The following is a 14,358-nucleotide window of genomic DNA, read 5'->3' as shown; positions in this document are numbered from 1 at the left end:
ATTACAATCATAAAAGCCACAATCCTATAGGCACAAATGTCTGTATCGATACAGAAGACTTACATTACTTTTTAACATTGTCCCTCTATCTGATCACACCTTCGTGCACCCAAGCCCACCCCATGGCCACCATGCACGTAAATACCCTCCTACACACACACAAGCAGTGTTCTTGACAGTGAGTATGAGGTATCCAAGAAGTCTCAAATATAGGCCACCTACATTGGCACTTTCTCAGAAAAGTAGCTTAAATCTCTTTTCTAGGTGCGCATATAATATAGAATAAAATTGACTTGCTACCCATTTTGATAAATGCAATGGAATTTGGTGGATACACTAAAGGTAACCATCTGTGGATGAAATATAGCAGATGGTGCCTGCCTGAGTTTCTTTGCTCCTGCCACGATCCAACCGTTTCCTTGCTGGTAAGAAACAGCATAGGAAATGATGAAAAATTAACTTCATGAACCATTTGAGGGCTACCAGATATAGGAAAAAGAAGCAGTAAAATATGAGCTCTACACTTCTATTTTGATACCCAGTCCAGACTCCTTGGAATGACACCTTCTTAGAGAGACGTACATGGGATATTAGTAGTGCCGAAACCTGGTATTTCAATCTGACTGAGTCCGCGATCAGAAGCTAAGGATTCCACAGATCATTTTATTAGCCAACAATCCCTCTTAGAGTCTGAAATGCCCTAGTTGAGCACGTATTTGCAGCCTGTTGGTAGATCACTGGACGCCTATCGGGGACCTCTGAGGCCAGTTGATGGCTGTGGCTCACAAAGGCAGTTGTAGTTGGTGCCTGTGTTAGACAACCGAGTGTCATCAGCAAAAAAGGACCATGTAGCCTTAGGAGAGCCTCATTTTGTTCACTAAAACCCAATACCGATTCAATAAGGTACCACAGGAAAATACAAAAGTGGGCTTATATATCACTTATTACAAGTATTTGAGTATAAAGTTTGGCAAAGCAGTCAAAGCAGCTAATAACGCATTTCTACTTTTCTAACAGAGCGGCTTCTGGTTGCATACTGCGACATCATGCTTCGATCCTTGGACCCAGACAGCCAACCTCTTTGGATTTGTCATAAAGAGATAATCAGCCAAGGACTTAAAATGTGTGCACAAAGATGCTAATCACAACATGATGACAGGGAAAATTCTGAAATCACCTAAATTTCCTTCAGTATAACATTCCATATGAGGACTACTTTGCATCCCTAGAAGGTATAGTAGTAACTCAATATTTATAACCATGGAAGAGGTCTACGCCATATTGCTTAGTACAAAACTGGACACCACACCACATGCACTAGGAAGAAATTATCTCTGTAAAATTATACATACACAACAAAGCATGCACACATATTCACAAAGACATGGTATCTGGAAGCATATTCTTACCTGTTCCTAAAGGAATTGGAGAAAATATTTACTTCTTCATACTTCTCTGCATTGATCAAACTTGTTTACAGCGTGTGTATGTCATTCTGTTAATTTCAAAATGTCAAAATCTACTTTTGATTTGTTAATAATGTTTTTACACGTCATCCTTTCTAATCTGTATGTCCATTTCTGTACTTCCTCTACTTATTTACTTGTTTTTGCCTGTTATACTCCTATTTGCATTATTCTGATTGCTAGTGATACAATCCTCAATATTACTCGAAGATACCAAGTTGGTGGGTTGCAAACCTTCCCAGAAAACGGGGCTGATACACGTAGCATGAACCCTGACATGGCCAGCTAGCTACTCTGACATGACGTCCCGGCAGCAGGGAGGAAAGTGGATCCCTTGTCTTTGAGGGCATAAGGCCTGGCGGGGAACGCGCAAGCGTAATCAAGGAGTTGTCCAGTTATGCACAGGTGGGAGACATGCTGACATCAAAAAGAAATAAAAGATTTCTAATGTCAAAGGCTAGAGAAGAGGGAATAGAGCATGGTCCTAGCTGAGCAACTCACCTGTCCTTTCTGAGCCTACATTTCTTTTTTTTTTTTTTTTTAATTTTTTAAACGTTTATTCATTATTGAGAGATAGAGAGAGACAGAGCATGAGCAGGGGAGGGACAGAGAGAGGGGGAGACATAGAATCCAAAGCAGGCTCCAGGCTCCGAGCTGTCAGCACAGAGCCTGACGTGGGGCTCAAACTCCCAAACCGTGAGATCATGACCTGAGCCGAAGTCGGACGCTCAGCCGACTGAGCCACCCAGGCGCCCCTGAACCTACATTTCTTTTCTCATATACAGTTTGCTGTGGTAATTAGAAAAGTGTGTGTCACGTTCCTGGTTTATAGTAAGCTTCTAACTGATGGTAGCTGTGGTTGCTATTATGAGTGATACTGTGACTACTCTCACAGTGCTGCCATGAAGAAATGCAGTATTGAAAATCACATGCTGAGGGGCACCTGGGTGGCTCAGTTAAGCGTCAGACTCTTATTGGCTCAGTTCATGATCTCACGGTTCCTGGGTTCGAGCCCCGCATCAGGCTCTGTGCTGACAGCATGGAGCCTGCTTGGGATTCTCTCTCTCCCAATCTCTCTTCCCCTTCCCCACTCATAATCTCTCTCCCTCTCTCTCTCTTTCTCTCTCTCTCACTCTCTCAAAATAAATAAATAACTTTTTAAAAAAGAAAGAAAATCATGTGTTGAATTTTATCATGCATCCATTTAAACCGGATGATTTATAGAAAGGAGAAAGGAGGGTTCTTATCCCACAACACAAGAAACTTTTCTTTTCTTAAAAACATCAAGTATTACCAAATTTCTACACTTCTTTACTCATAATGATTCACTCTGAAGAAAGAACTTCTTCTATATTTCACTAGAATGTAATAAAATATAAATTTTAATTTAACAGCACCTACTTCATTCCTAGAAAATCCAATTTTCTGTGCAGGAATTGAACAATTAATTTTGCCCTCAGATAGACAACGCTTGGTCTGTGGGATATTCTGCACCCACACTGTGGGATAAACTTTCTCCTTGGTCTCAATTTCCACAAGGCACAAGCAGTTGCCTTCAAACACTGCAGAATATTTTTCATTCTGATACATTTCATATTACCAGGGTAAGAAATTACATATAAAAATTGCACACGTTGAAAAGGAAGGCTGCCCTAATGAGTTTCTTTTTAATTTCTCATTTCAGACTTGACAAATAAATTGCAATCACACATATTGGCCTGTGATGTTGTTTATTAGCCTAATATATCCTATATCTAACATGCGGTACCATGGCAAAGAAATAAAATCAATCAGCTAGTAAGTTTTCATCATCACAGCAATATTCAATATGAAGCTGTTCACATCAGATAAACTTTAGAATCTGATATTCAAAACTCCAGAATACAGATATTAACATACAATGATCTTAAAAACAACAATCCAAGAGAAAAAGATGGACAAAGGACTTGGATAGACCTTTCTCCAAAGAAGACACACAAATGGCCAAAAAGCACGTGAGAGATCCTCAACAGCATTAATTGTCAGAGACATGAAAATCAAAACAACAATATGGTATCACTTCACACTCATTAGGGCTGCTATTACAAGAGCAGAACAAAAAATCCCAGGAAATGACACGTGTGGTCAAGGTTGTGGGGAAATTGGAACTTCCTGTGCATCACTGGTGGGAATATGAAACAGCGCCAGCAGCTGTGGAGGACAGAATAGCAGTTCCTAAAGAAATTGAGCATATGATTGAAAGACGCTCCTTGACCAAACAATAATTAGTCTCCTCTGAACCTTCTCTCTCTTTTTACTATTAAATTGAAAACATTAATTCTGGTGTCGTTGACATACAATGTTATGTTCGTTTCAGCAATATAGTGATTCAACAAGTCTGTACATTACACAGCGCTCACAGTGATACCTGTGCTCTTGATCCCCTGCACCTGTTTCACCCATCCCCCCGCCCCCCTTGGTAACTGTTAGCTTGTTCTCTGTATTAAGACTCTGTGTTCTGGTTTGTCTCCTTTTTCTTTTGTTCCTTTGTTTTGCTTCTCATGAAATTCGACTTTGAGTGAAATCATGGGATATTTGTCTCTGACTTACTTCGCTTAGCGTTACACCCTCTAGCTTTGCAACATGTTGTTGCAAATGGTAAGATTTCATTCTTTTTGTGGATGAATAATATTCCACTGGGATATATACCACATCTTCTTTATCTAGTCATCCATCCATGGACACTTGGGTCTATTCCACAATTTGTCTGCGATAAATAGTACTGCAATGAAACATAGGGGTGCAGATATCATTCCGAATGATGTGTTTTCATACTCTTTGGGTAAATAAATCCCTCATAGTGGAATTACTGGTTCATATGATAGGTTTCTTTTTAGTTTTTGAAGAACCTCCATGCTGTTTTTGAAAGTAGCTGCACCAGTATGCATTTCCATAAACAGTGCACAAATGTTCTTCACATCTTCTCTGAACCTTCTTTTTGACCGGGCCTTGTCCTCAGCCCTGTCTTCATTTAGCATAGTACACTTGTAGCAAGAATCCTGCTAACTCAGGTAAGACAGAATCTTTTACCCTTGGTATCTGTTAAAGTTCTTCATCCCACTCCGTTGGTAACTGGTCACCATGGTCAGTCTTCAACAAGAGTCCTAAGTCAATTTAGCATGAATTCCCCTACCCTTGATGTGTTTTTCCATCCACTGACCCTCTCAATCTGCTCAATGGCCATAAATCTCTATCTGTCCTTGATGTGTTCCGAGTTGAACCCTATCTCTCTCCCCTATTGTGACAGTCTTGACCCCTCCTGCAATAATCCTGAATAAAGTCTTGCTTACCGGCCTAACAAGTGCCAGAATAATTTTATCTTTAACATGATCCAAAAATTCACTTCTGGGTTTATACCCAAATAACCAAAAGTGGGTATTTGTACAGATATCTGTAACTCATGTTCATAGCAGTATTATTCTCACTATACACCAAAACATGGAAGCAACTCAAGTTTCCACTGGTGGGCAAATGGGTAAACAAGATATGATATATACATGTAATGGAATATTACTCCACCTTGAAAAAGAAGAAAATTCTAATTTCTATGCCACAATATGAATGAATGTTGAAGACATTATGCTAAGTGAAATAAGCCAGCCACAAAAAGACAAATAGTGCATAGTTTCACTTATACGAGGTGCCTGGAGACGTCAGATTTGTAGAGATGAAAAGTAGAATGATGGTTTCCAGGGGGCTGGGGGATGGGGAAAATGAGGAGTTGTTATTTGCTGAATATGCATAGTTTACAAAAATTAGTTTCAGTTTGGCAAAATCAGAAAGTTCTGGAGAAGCATAGTTGTGAAGATTGAACAACAATGTGGAATGTACTTAATACCACTGAAGTGTATGCTTAGAAATGGTTAAAGTGGTAAATTTTATGTTATATGTATTTTACCACAATTTAAAAAAGCACCGTGATTGACATTCTCAAGTGAAAAAAATAGTTCTCGACACACTGAGCTTCTTGTTCAGTTCATAGTATCATAATACAGTTTCCACTTATTTATTATGTGTTTCTCATTCAGCTTATACCACGGTATGATTTTTTTTTTTAATTTTTTTTTTTCAACGTTTATTTATTTTTGGGACAGAGAGAGACAGAGCATGAACGGGGGGAGGGGCAGAGAGAGAGGGAGACACAGAATCGGAAACAGGCTTCAGGCTCCGAGCCATCAGCCCAGAGCCTGACGCGGGGCTCGAACCTACGGGCCGCGAGATCGTGACCTGGCTGAAGTCGGACGCTTAACCGACTGCGCCACCCAGGCGCCCCTACCACGGTATGATTTTTAAAAAAAAACTTGTAGGGGCGCCTGGGTGGCGCAGTCGGTTGGCGTCCGACTTCAGCCAGGTCACGATCTCGCGGTCCGGGAGTTCGAGCCCCGCGTCGGGCTCTGGGCTGATGGCTCAGAGCCTGGAGCCTGTTTCCGATTCTGTGTCTCCCTCTCTCTCTGCCCCTCCCCCGTTCATGCTCTGTCTCTCTCTGTCCCAAAAATAAATAAACGTTGAAAAAAAAAAAATTTAAAAAAAAAAAAATAAAAAAAAAAAAATAAAAAAAACTTGTAAAAAACATAAACCAAAAAACCAAGAAAACCAGAAACAGGCGCATAAATACAGAAAACAAAATGGCGGTTGCCGCAGGGAATGGGGGAGGGGGGATGGAGAAAATAGGTGAAGGGGATGAGAGGTACAAATTTCCAGTTAGAAAATAAATTAGGAATAAAAAGTGCAGCATAGGGAATATACTCAAGACTGTAACAAATGAAGAGTGACAGATGGTAGCTACATTGATCCTAGTGAGCATTTTGTAATACATAAAATTGTTGAATCACTATGTTGTATATCTGAAACTAATATAAGATTATATGTTATCTATACTTCAGTTAAGGAAAATGTGGTCTAGATTTTCTTCCAAGTATCCCCTCTTACTGATTAAAATTCTTTTTTTAGTTTAAGCCTTTTTTTTTGTATTCTTGCTAAAACATTTCAGAACTAGTTAGCTGGCATTCTTTTTTTACCCTTTATTTTAAAAGTACAGTGATTGAATACTTGAAATTTTCTTAAATAAATATAAAAGCTGCTCTTTCTTTGTAAAAATAATTTTAAAGAGTACTTGACCCCCCAAAGTAATTAGTATGACTGTATTAATAGGTCTGGATTTGACCTGAGACCTGATTTGACTGGATTTACTTCAGGGAACAAACCCATTTAAAGGGTTGAAAACAAACTCAAGAAGATATCTCATCCGTTTGTTCTAAGAAGGACTCACCCATTCGCAGAAGGTGGCCCTTTATTATTCTATATTCACTTTTCTAAGACTTTGGTTCAAAAGAATCTATTCTACTTCTTAATAATACTATTCCTGGTTCAAATTGCCTGTGTTTAACAATAGGCTCTTTATAAAATGTATTCCCTCTTTTTCTTCCTACTTAGGAAAGAATATAGTCTGTTTCTATAATGTGTGTGTCTGAAAGAGAAATGTGCCCCTATCTGTCAGGGGAATCGTGCCAGTTTAAAGAGGAAGTCAGTTTATTCAATTTGTCATTTCCCCTGGTACATTAATGTCTTCAAGTAAGTGGGGCAAAATGTCTCTCAAAGAGAGAAATTATCCCTAAGGGGGGAATAAACTTATATCTTACAAGAGCCTTTCTTGGTGGCTGTTTGAGTGGCCATGCTTTCTACACATTAAGCTATTTGGTGAACAGAGAAGAATCTCCAAAAAATATTTACTCTCATTGTTTAAAACTATACAGTGGCTTGCTTAAGACGTCTATGACCTAAATCAATTTCTTAAAAACATTTTGTTTAAACCCCTCTCTTAAAAATCGAGATTGTCTTCAGTTCACCTCCCTGGGGAGGAATCCTGAGCTGAAAGGACAAGGCTGCAAATGGTGGAATGACCAGTGAACATTTAATTGTGCGGACATCTTATTAGGATTTTAATTATTTTCATTTGTGCTCTGCTTACAAATATATTTTCGGTGATCTGTTTCTAACCCTGGTTTTTGAGTAATCCTGTAGTTATTTACGTTAGCTGTTAGAGTTCTTCCTTCCATTGGTGATGATTCTAATTCCTTTCCTACTTGATACAATTTGCCTAAACAAGATGTAGATTATCTAATTCACTCACCATTATATGCTGAGTTCCTACCCCATAGTATGAGCTCTATAAGCATCTGTTAAATACATAAATGGATGAGTGCAGACCCACTAGCAAGAGTGATCCTACCTTCCACTGTACGATGACCTTCCCAAATCATCCCTCCCTACCAAATTATTTAATCTGATCCTCACGGGACCAAAAGCATCCTTGACTGAGACTGTAAGAGATAAAGGAAACAGAAGAACCTCTTCTTGGTTGAGATTATAGTAGACCTGGGTGCCAATTATATCTGGCTAGGAAAAGTGTTTTGTTTGGTCCACACACTTCAATCAATGTCCTATATTTAGGTATTAGAAATTCTCACATAAAAGCTCAGCTTGTCTTAGAAGATCATAAGATCTGGCAACACTAGGTTCAGAGTTGGCTGGACCTGGAGTAGCTGACTGATTTCAGTGGGTCGTGTGCGTGTCTTTTCTTCTTGCTAGTCTTCCCTACCGGGTTGTGAGTCCCCCAGAGTCATCCTAGCATGTTTTCTTTATAGCTGGGACTCAGCAGCCATGTGCAGAAGAATGCATAAATTATCAATGGGCCACAGACAGTCCTTAAGGTCAATTTCGAGGAGGGTTGAAATAGTTATAAGGGTTAGTCCTCTGCTCTCTTCCTCACTGCATCCAAGCCCACGGCTTATCCAAGCCTATGGCTTAACTACCATGTCTACCTTAAAGCTGGGTTGAAAAGTTTAGCCTGCCTCCTGGACCGTAACTGGAAATCTCTAACTGTCCCTTAACAACTCGGACTATGTCAAGAGCTTAACACATTGTCTAGTCAGAAAGTACTTTCCAGTTGACCACCCAGTGTTCTGTAACTCTTACCATTAGCCTCCCATCTGCATAACCTTGACATCTCAGCAAGTGTAGGTTTTTCCTCTCCTGACAGGCACATTCCACGAGTTGCCAGGTCTTGTTCATTCCTCAAAATAGTGAATGTCTCTTTTCTCTTTCCTTCCTCTCTTGGAGGTCACGTTTTGTTATCTTGATAAACACTTAATTGCTCTTCTTGACTCAAGTCTCTTGACTTCCAATATAGATTTATTCATAATGCCAACAAATATTTGTCAAATGTTCACCACTCTCTTAGGAGTTAAGGGTTGAGCAGTGAGCAAAAGTGAGTCTCTACCCTCATGCAGTGTGTAGCCAGCAAACGCATGAACGCATACATAATCATACAAGGCCAAAGGGTAATAAATTATATAAAGAAAAGCAGAGTAAGAGAATTGGTAGTGATGCAACACAGAGGTACAACTTTAAAAAAAATAATTCTTTTAATGTTTATATTCCTATGCAATTAAAGGGAAGTTATCGCATATAGCTGCCAGATTAAACTGCGTTTTTCTCTTGGTGACGCTGAGTCTATACCTGAGACAGAATCATCACTTGAAGAGTCCGCTTGAATGTGCCTTTATGTTTGCCTGGAAAGCAGTATGTCACAGTAATCCAAACCCATCCTGTAGCATTTTGTGTCCGGGATGAAATGCTTTGCTCCCTCAGGAGGTAGCTTTCTACACCTACCATAAGGGGGAGCAAGTCTTCTCCAGGACTTAAGACCATAATTCCATTCCACACTTGCCGCCCAAATAGTTTAGCTCCTCCATACTTGGTTCCCATGAATTTTTCTATTCTTGGTTTTTTGTTTTTGTTTTTGTTTTCTTTTAATCTCCTGCATGTCTTTCCCACAACAAAAGGGAAATTCCTTCTTCACCTTATGTATAGCACCTTAGAGTTTGCTTGACTCTATTCCTCTAGCCACTATTTCTACCGGATTCTTAATTCTCTGTTTTTAAAGATCTGGATATCTAAAATGGCACCAGTGCTTGTGGAGAATATTTATTGTTGCAAATAACAATTCAAGGGGAAACTGGAAATGGCCTTTCAGTCAGCAGCTTACATGGACAGCAGGTAACATATTTTTGTCCCTCAGTTTACCTGAATTATCAAATGCAGTTAGGTGTTGGATACCTGCCAAATAGGAAAAGTTCTTTACTAAAACTGGGGGTTCCAATACTGTACGTATATACAGGCTGGCAGGAAGATTAGAAACAATCTGAAATTGTTTCTAACAATCAAAATTTCCAGTTGGCCAATAAAGGCGTTAAATCACAGAGTGTCAGATGATGTTGGTGGTTCAGGAACTCATTTATGTGCATTGTTCTTCCCATGAGGCCATGCCACCTCTCTTGGGATCAAGAGGCAAAATCTGAACTAAACTAGTTTTCTCACAAGTCTTGCAATATTCTGCTGATAATCATTATAAAAATGTTGCTTTGAGTTCTGAATACTTCAACGCATCTTATACCCACACATAGTACTATCTATGTTAATTGAAGTAGGTCTATCCGTGCTGATTTGAGATGCAGACTGAGTGAAGGAAGCAAGTCAAACAATAATAATGAAGACAATGGAAATAAGAGTAATACCCCATAAGGATGACTTCTGTTTATATAAAGAAAACTGTGTATGTCAGCACACGGATAATATTCTGGAAGTATGTACAGTCAAAACTGCTCACCGTGATATTCTAGACAGGAAAGAAAAAGGAGGAGGTGAAATGCCTTCCAAGGAGGCTTTCAACTTACACTGTGCTTACTTCCATACTGTTTGAGGTTTTGCAACAAACATGTATGACTTCTGAATTTATGACCCTTTAAGAGGCAAAAATCAAAATCATAAAAGGAAACACCACAGGAACATTATTAGGAGAAGAAAATGGTACTTTTATGAAAGGCCCTTGAACTTGATGAAAAAACAAAGACATCTGTTATTTTCCCACTGAAAATACAGTCAGTTATAACCAGCACAATAATAAGAACTCAAGATACAGGCCTAGTGGTGACTTATAGTGATTCGAATTATGACTAACAAAGAATGGACTTTTTTTGCAGAGGGGTTAAAAAATTCTCACGAGCTACGTCTGTGTACGTCAACTACACGGATTCTACTATTCACCACAGTGGATATCCAGAAGAGATAAAGACATCTAGGCTTTTTTACTGCTCAAAGTTCAGGCTCAGAGGTGTTTCACCCTCCAATACTTGGCCTAAAAGAATGGCCAAACCCTGGGAAGTTACTACTAGGAAGCTTTCTATAAACTTCTGACTAGTGTCTTCTTATGTCCACTAATCCCCTGTTAGCTTTGCTTATAAAAATGTAATTATATTAATGAGTTTCTTTTATCTAAATTGAGCTCTATAGTTTCTCCTTTCCTAAAATTAGAACATAAGAAATACTTTTGAACCCTTTATATATTTCATGTCCTTTATGTAATATTCATATGTTTTATTAAAGGAACATTTATCCCACTCCTCTCCTGACTCCTCACATTGCCATAAGGAAAATGGTATTCAGTCTCAACCTCCAACTTAGAAAGGTATTAAAATAATACTTTTTGCTTTTAAAGAATGCACTTTTTAAATTTTTTTTTTTTTTGGAAGAGAGAGAGAGAATGCACGAAAACAGGAGAGGGGCAGAGAGAGAGAGGGGGAGAGAGAGAATCCCATGCAAGCTCTGTGCTGTCAGTGGGGAGCCTGGTATGAGCCCAAGAACTATGAGATCATCACCTGAGCTGAAATCAAGAGTTGGACACTTAACCGACTGAGCCACCCAGGCGCTCCTAAAATAAACATTTCTAATCCCTTTCTCTCCCTGGCCATTTCTCCCTTGGCTGAAGGAATGGCTTATCTGATTGGTGAGTTCAGTGAGAATCTGGCCTTCTTCAGTGCCAGGTTTCTCCATTGGCTGAGTTGTTTCGTGTTGAAGTTCTTGTCCATGAATGGCCTTGCACCTCGTCTATTGTTCTTTTTCTCTTGGATCGTTCTGTTCTCAAGTGGAACATGCTTTCATTCTGCTCCTCTTCAGTGCCCACTTGTCTGCCATTCTCTACTTTCTCCACCTTAGATTGGGGGGGGGGGGTCAAATCCTAACGAAAGGAAGACCCACAATGTACCCAAATCCAGTATTATGAGAATAATCCTGATTCTGGACTTTGATCCTCATTTATCTCCTTGGGTTATCTCTAAGTTGTTTATGACCCATAGGAAGAGATGTGCGTGTACTTGGTAAGCTCGAGAACTACATATCCAAGTGTCTAATATGTATTTTCTCTTGGGGCATCTCAAAATAACCTAAAAAAGTTGGCACACTCAAAGCTAACTCATAATTTTCTCCCTTGGGTGAAAATAAATTAGGAAAATAGTAAGTCCTTTTTGGGTATCCTCTGTCATAGCAAATGACATTAGCTTATTTCTAGTTGTACAAGTCAGAAACCAGAAGTCTTCCCTAACCTCTTTCTTCTTTGTTTCACATATCCAATGCATTACACTTCTCTCCATCTCTGTCCCCTCCACCTTATTCTAAAACACCCTCATCCTTCACCTGAATTACTGCCATTGCCTCATAATTGGTCTGCCCATATGTTCTCTGGTCTCTGTTCAATGAGCTCACCATGTTATGGCCAGCAGCATCTTTTCCATGCCATTGATGGCATTTTATTTCTCTTTTATTTTTTTTTTATTTTTTTTTTTTTTAAATTTTTTTTTTTTTTCCAACGTTTATTTATTTTTGGGACAGAGAGAGACAGAGCATGAACGGGGGAGGGGCAGAGAGAGAGGGAGACACAGAATCGGAAACAGGCTCCAGGCTCTGAGCCATCAGCCCAGAGCCCGACGCGGGGCTCGAACTCACGGACCGCAAGATCGTGACCTGGCTGAAGTCGGACGCTTAACCGACTGCGCCACCCAGGCGCCCCTTATTTCTCTTTTAATAGACAAAACTCCTGGCATAGAAAGCAGTAGGAGTGAGCAAACTTTTCCCTCTAAGGGGCTAGATAATAATGTTTTAAGTTTTCTGGGCTATAATTTCTTTGTTATAACTTTTCAACAGTTATGGTAATGATCAAACAACTATGGACAATATGCAAACAGATAGGTGGCTGTAGTCCAATAAGAGTTTACATATAAATCCAAGTGATGGGCTGAGTTTGACTCATAGGCTGTCGTTTGCCAACCCCTGCCCTAGAATATTCTGCATATCACAACCTTATTTACCTCTCTGCCACCACCAATGCCACTCCAATTCACTTCCTTCATGCTTTTATTTTATTATTTTTTTAAAATGTTTATTTAAGAGAGAGAAAGAGAACGTGTGAACGCGTGAGCAGGGGAGGGGCAGGGAGAAAGGGAGAGACAGAATCTCAAGCAGGGATTGGTAGCACAGAGCCAGATGCGAGGCTTGAACTCACGAACTGTGACATCACGACCTGAGCCGTGATCAAGAGTCTGATGCTTAACCAACCGAGCCACCCAGGCACCCCAGGAATAGTGTCTTTCTTTTGTTTATCATCGCATCCCCTGGCCCTAAAGCCTACTACATAGTTGGCACCATCTAAATTCTTGTTGACTGACTGAACACATGAATGAATCATGGGTGAATTGTCCCCACTCCACCACTAGCAGCCTCCAACGTCCTGTTGTAACCTGTGCCTCTATTCTCTAGCCTTCTCTTCATAAAGTGTTTCTAGTGATGTTTCTCTCTCCCTCTTTCCATATCAATCTCCCTTTTCCTGCATCGTTGGAGGACTTTCTATTGCTGTGAATATACCTCCATGTCCTTCGCACACGTCTGTATTCTCTGGTGAGTGTTCTACCTTTGGCTCCCAGACACTCATGCCACAGATTGGTCGAATCTCTCCAGCCTCCTGGAACACATTTGTAGTAGAACACGGTTGCTTTTATTCATGTGTTGCAATGCGAGAGAACGTGCACAATGAAAAGCCATAGGAACATCTCAGTAGAAGGGTGGTAAAAAAGGATGTAGAAGATTGGGGGAAATGTTTGGTAATTTGCAGGTAGAGTTCAAGGAAGCAGGGCTTTTGCCCTGGATTGGTTGCTGCTAGCAAGAAGTGAGAATAATTCTTTGATCGGCGGGCTTCTTACTTATTTTCTAGGAGGTAGGGAAGAATGCGGCACAGCTAATGCTGAGATTGGTGAAAAGACAGTGGCAGTGATATTAGCCAGATCAGGTATCTTGGGTCTTTTTAATCATTTGGACAAATGTTTCTCTTTTTATGTACTCAAGACATGATTACAAAAGGTCCTTGTTTTTGCTTTGATCCGGGAAGGTTACAGAATAGCCTTGTTTTGTTTTGTTATTCTCTGAACTTGTTTATGTTCAGTAGAATACCATGGCCTACCTGTGAGTGGCAGGCCTGATCCCCGTAGCATGAAGGTCTTAGCATAGTGGCAGCTCCTGATTTTCAGGGTTGCTGTTCTTTTCCTCAGAATGGGTCCTCTCAGGGAAGAGTGGGTGCCCATGAAGGATGCCCAAACACACAAAGCTTCTCTGTGCTTAGTTCTGTGTCTGGTGGTCTGGATCCAGGCAGGCTAACCTTGGCCAACATGTAATAGAATGTCAAGGCTGAATACTTTTGTTTATCATTTTTCATTTTGTCCTAGTTAAAAAGTCACATTAAGTTATGAAGTTAGATAGATAAAATTCCCCACTTCTTGAAAACCGCATGGCATTCTTTGGCCTGTGCTCACTAATATCACACAGATAAGATAAATACAACAGCCCTCAATAATCTCCCCCAGTATATAATTAAAAAAAAAAAATCTCTTGGAGCGCCTGTGTGACTCAGTCAGTTGAGGGTCAGACTCTTGGTTTCAGCTCAGATCATGGTCCCAGGATCATGGGATCA

Source organism: Puma concolor, chromosome D4 (genome assembly GCF_028749965.1).
Source record: "Puma concolor isolate L17-30 chromosome D4, mPumCon1.1.hap2, whole genome shotgun sequence".
NCBI lineage: Eukaryota > Metazoa > Chordata > Mammalia > Carnivora > Felidae > Puma > Puma concolor.
The sequence above is the reverse complement of the archived record's forward strand: the minus strand, read 5'-3'. Positions refer to the sequence as shown.